This window comes from Blastocystis hominis (genome assembly GCF_000151665.1).
Source record: "Blastocystis hominis, Singapore isolate B (sub-type 7) whole genome shotgun sequence assembly, scaffold_11".
In the NCBI taxonomy this organism is placed as follows: Eukaryota; class Bigyra; order Opalinata; family Blastocystidae; genus Blastocystis; species Blastocystis hominis.
The window spans coordinates 542,508-548,453 of record NW_013171818.1 but is presented as its reverse complement, the minus strand read 5'-3'; positions in this window follow the sequence as shown (position 1 = coordinate 548,453).

Below are 5,946 nucleotides of genomic sequence, written 5' to 3'. Positions count from 1 at the left end.
AAGGACACTTACACCCTTCTGGCCCCTCTAGCTTAGGGTAGCGCGTCTCCACACAACACCAGCTCCCACAGCGCATTTCCAGGATTACCTGACACCCTCTCGCCAACTCCGGATGCCTGAACCACAAGTCCAGGTAGCGCCGATTGATGGCTCGTCCTCTTGTCAAGTATGTCCTCAGAAACTGCGCATCGCTCTCCTGCAGCTGGCGTATCCAAAGGCGTGGAATCATCCTCCGTACATATGAGATCTCGAAGGAGTCCAAGTCTAATATAGGTATGGATGTAATAGGCGATGAACAGCCCGCTCAAGATCTCCTGCAGGTCAATAATTCGATTGTTCCCAGGTTTCCTTTCACCAGCTTCTTCTCGCCTCGGCCACATCGAATCCAGATCATATTCTCTGTGATCTCGAGCACCTCGGGAAACATGTCTCTCTGAACGATCGTCGCTATTCCCAGGTTTCCTTTCACCAGCTTCTTCGGCCGGTGTTCGAAAACCACACAGCCCGGAACTTTCCAAACTTCATCACGTTCCGTCCGTTTCGTCTCCTGTAGCGCCAATACGTTCGCACCCACCTCATTCATGTAGTTCAGGATTTCGATCTTCTTCTTCTTCTTCACTGTCCCTACATTATGGGTTGCCACGCCGTACACTAGTCTCCTGTCAAATTGGTATTTCTTCCCCTTTGGTCGCCGGGGATTCTGGAGAAACACTCTCACTCTGAATCCCATATGGTTCCCAAGCACCGAGAAAGGGGCACCGGGTTCTTGCTCAATTTGCTAGTTATCGACTGCCAGTCCGCCACTCCTAGTGATATCTTCATGTTCTCCTTCTTTATCAACGTGTAATATATTTGGCAAAACAGACATGACCTCCTCTGGTATACTGTATTCTCGCTTCTTCTCGTTGTCAGTGTTTGACAACAACATCCATTCATCATTGCTACTGGCTACCTTATTATCGTTTCCAACGGTTGTACGTCACATGTTCACCGTTGTCTTCTCGCTTCTCGAAGAATTATTCCTATTCCAATTGTGCCCAGATTCCTTTTGGTAGCCTTCTCCAAAGTCATCACTCCCTCCGACTTGATGTCTCCCAATAGACTCCGCAAACTCTCTGACTTACAAACTCTTCACCCGAAAAAACATCCTTAGCCGCTTCACTTTCCCCCCAAAGATAGATTCTCCAATGCTAGGTCACAACAACTTGCTCTCAGTCGGCTACTTTCTGTACACTCCTTCACCTCAACACACGGCAGCCTCTTATCATACCTCCACGTCCACATCTCAGATTGAACTCTAGACTTCAGGAAATCTGATACTGTTGAAACAGCTTGACCTCCTCTGTCAAATGCAATATTCTACTCTCCAAAATGTTGTTCCACCCTCTCTAATAACCCACCGATAAGCGCAAAAAATTGTCTAGAATCTTCTCATGTGTTTCCTCCAGGTTTCTTCCGTTTTCATAAAACCTTGTAATTTGTCATTCTGCCTCCGATTCTCAATCAATTGCATTCCCTTCCCCTTCTGAGTCCACTTGGATGTTCCCAGGCTCTTTGGTCTCACAACCCTATTCAACGTCTTCGGAAAAGCCTTGTACTTGTTCGCCGTACTTGTAAAAAGTAAAAAACCGTTATGTTCCGTACTATTAACCTGTTGATTCACAGAACTTCTATCAAACTCTTCTCTTCCATCACATTATTCTTCACTAGCCGAGCATCTTAAATGTATATAACCAGTCTGTCGGGATATTTCCTCACAAAAGACATATTCTTTCCCCTAAATGCAAGCAACATCCAACTCATTTTGAATATTATCCTGGTAGCGTATTAAAGCCATCATAGTGAGTTTTCAGATGCTTCTCTTTCATACAAAAGTAACTCCCATATCTGATTGGCCGAACCAATATATATGTTATTATTGGGTGCACCAATTTATGTCCAGTGAAAATGGTGCCTTAGTTTCACGTATGTTAAGTGACCTTCGATGTTACACGTCTATATGAATGCATGCCTACTTGGTTCCTTGCGTACTCCTCACTTCAGATTCTTGACACACATCGAATAACCATCACTAAGTTTTCTTGATGCGTTCTGGAATAACGTTTCTATTTGGTACGCGCAGAGCACATGAAATATAGATACCTGTACTTTGTCTACTTTCATCCTCTTGATATCTACAACAGCTTTATTCGTAGAAGTAAGAATAGTGTGCTACAAAGGATTTCATCCCCTATTTTTGATTCCCTTTCCTTTAGTGATATCCTTTTAGTTCTCCCCACATGTGGTTGTCGGTTATATATTTCTCGATATTGGAGTAGCACTAGGTGACTAAGAAGATTGATAGCGTAAGAGAGTGAAGTATTGTTTACCTCGGAAACGATGTCGAGGTAGTAATCCTTATATGAACAGTAAAAACCAAAATCCATTTATTTTGCATCAGGGCTTAGTAAATCTGACAGGATCGTTACGTAGCCGTGGTGATTGCAGAGTTATTCCGAGAAGATGCTGGGGACAGAGGGGCATTCAAAGAATTTAATGTGCGAACTGGGGCGATTGTGCTTAGGGCTCGATGAGAAGTGGTTATTGGTTCTCTATTTAACTCGTCTGGGGAGAACCATGGTTCGGAGAACCTTGAGAAGGAAGGAACAATGCTTCGATTCTGAACACAGGAAGGAAGGAAGGAACACAGGAAGGAAGGAAGGAACACAGGAAGGAAGGAAGGAAGGAAGGAAGGAAGGATTGAGAAAATCCAGACACCATGTATTGGTTGTGGAATATCTTTTGGTGAGGAAGATGAGCTGGTTGTTTGTGAGGAAGTAGCAAGATTCTTGCAAAGCACTTACTATGAACGGCTCACTCTATACGGTATGTGGCATAAAGGAATAGCTAGCAGACCCCGGAGGTGGGCTACTGGGAAGAAGTCCAAGTGTGGAAGGTAGCGACGTACTAGGCGGTGAACGACCCGCTCAAAATCTCCTGCAGGTCAGTGCTTTATTGTCACATAATCTGCCCTCTAATCTATAATAACGTGAAAAAAGGGCACGAAGTGTTTGCTGTTGACAGGTAACATGGATTTTGATGTATACCATGAATTCTAAATGGGATGACTAATCAGAATACCTATAATGCCGTGAACTACTCAGTTATATTTTTAGCATAGGAATGAATGAACAAACGAATGGCGTACAAAAGAGTAAATTAGAACAAACACCGAAAAAGATAAAAGACGTTAGTTTATTCTTTTCACAGGGATCGATCATTTTCGGGAGGTTTGTTCTCGACAGGAACAGCAGCTCCTTCTTCGACCGACTTTTCGACTTTCATTTCAGGCAGCTCAATCGACTTCGATTCGTCTTTGTATGTTGAGTGTTTACCAATGATCTTAGCATTCGGCCAAGTACTCACATATGCCATAATACACATACCAATAAACGCGATAAGAGCCGAGAAATAAAAGACACCTTCTTTGCTGTAAGGATAGATAGCAGCCAGCACTAAAGGAGAAATGATGAGGGAAGAAGAATAGCTTAAGTTATTCCAAGAAAGAACTGTACCCTGAAATGCAGGATTGGTTGTGGTCTATGTGTTATACCTACATCCACAATCTATTTACAGTGAGAATTGACGCAGAAGTAGGAGTACCAAAGCAGTAGCCAATCCACAAAACACAACAGGCTCCAATATTTCCCCACAGATTGTTGATTGCTCCCATACCAATGTAGGATACCAACTGGATCGCCATTCCGATAGAGGCCAAATTAGGAATGCTCACATACTGAGCAATCCAAGGATAAAAGAATGCGTGTAGTCCAAAGCAGTATACACCCTGAACAACGACCATGGTACTATAAATCACTCATCGAAAGAACTCCTTACGAATAGGCGATCGAGCTCATGTTCCATTTATCAGTGAGATAAATACCGTATCGGGAATCAAAAGCATTAAGGGCCCATCGAATGCAAAATTCGTAAATGAAACAAAGAGCCATCGTGGAAGTGACTCTCACTCTGGCTTTTGGCTTTGGCTGATCTTCTTTTTCTTCTTCTTCTTCTTGTCTACCTTGCTCTTGTTGTTCATCGACCTTCGTTTCAACTTTGGCATCCGTTTCTATGTCTCCCTTATTCTCTTTGTCATTTGTCATTTCACTCTTCTTCGCTTTCTTCGCTTTCAGTTCTCTCTGTTTCAGAACCTTAGGATTTGATTCTTCCAAAAAGATCATGGCCACAATCATGGCAATACCCGACACAACTCCAGCAACATACATCGGGAAATGATTGTTCACCTGAGCCAAAACACCACCAATGGCAGGTCCAATAATATATCCAAAGGAAATGCAAGCATCTAAACGAGATAAATATTTGTTTCGATCTTCGGCAGTAGTAACATCGGCAACAACTCTAAAATTCACAATACAAACTCTCTTGTACGATTGAACCAAAATTTGGGATCCTGCAAACAGTCCAGTGAATGCTCGCCAGAATATGAGTGGCCACATTGCATACGACATTCCTTGAAACAGAGAACCTATTCCCTCATATTGTCACTCTATTTCTACCAAAACACGATCCAAACAATGATAATAATAAGAAAGGCCTTCTTCCATAAATATCACTACCCGGACCCATGAACAATAAACCTAAATGATATATATCTATTACTGTATAATACTAATAAGTTGCATGACAGAATACGCACTAAATAACAAACCTTCTTGCATGGAAGTGGAATTGAGCTCCTTGACTAGAAACGGTAGAATGGGCACAATGAGTGCATAGTTCGCCACATCAAAAAATACAGTTAGGAACGATAGGACTATAATAGTTTTTTCTCTTTTGGTATATCCCATAGTATTGCTCAGACCTAATAGTAGACTCCTAAATTATAGTGTTTGAAACCAAATTCCGAAGAAATGGAGAAAATCGCTTTTCCTTAAAAACAATTGTGTATATTCCAACTTCGACTGACCATAATTTATATAACCCCTATTTATAATATCATAGCCCTACTTCTGTTTAGTGGTTTACTTTGAGGTAAACGTTGAACCAGGGAAGTTTGCAAATGTTTCAAGTATTTGTTTTTTCTTTGAATGCCGCAATGAAGTAGAACACGGAATTTTGATAGCTTTTGTCTATATCAAAACTTCGAACGCCAAGGTCTATACTTATTGAAACTTGGATTCTACGTAATATTGGTGTTCTATATTAAACAAATCATATACTTCTATATAAGTTCCAGTTTGGAAGGAGTTGTCGGTGAGTATGAGTATAAAGTCTTAGTGTATATAGAACATGGCATATGTTCCATATAATAACAAATTATAGAGATTCTTATGATTGATGATCTCGATGGAGTTCGTAGTGTGTAGTAACTATCCATTTCAAATTCAATGCAAATGTTACACGTACTTTTATGAATAAGAAGTGAAATTATGGCTGCCTCACGAAATGCGATTCTATTTGTATAAGGGACAATATTCACCAAAATATGAAATTGAAAATAGGTAGTTATAATGGTTGTGTATTACTTATTCAAATCTGACGAGAAACACAAATCTACCCTGTGATTATTGAAGCTATGATTGAAACTAATGGTCGCTACTCAAAAAATGCTAGACCTACCTTTAAAATACTTACTTGAAATGGAATCGTGACAAGTTTTTATACATCAAGAGAATACTATTATTATTATGTATCCCATATGTTATTCCGGGTTAGAATAGCCTTAATGCACGGCCTAGATGCCCGAATACTGTTGCCAAACAGCGATTACATCTTTGAACAAAAAGGTGCTTGACAGTAAGGTTTGTGATTTGCATAAGGCATTTCTTTCTAACTATTTCAGATAGTTCAGTACTTTTGAAATAAGGCACACTTTACAGTGAGATAATTAGGAAAAAGGAGTATAATTCTAGGAAGGGCTTTGAGGAGCGAAAGCAATGTAAGAGT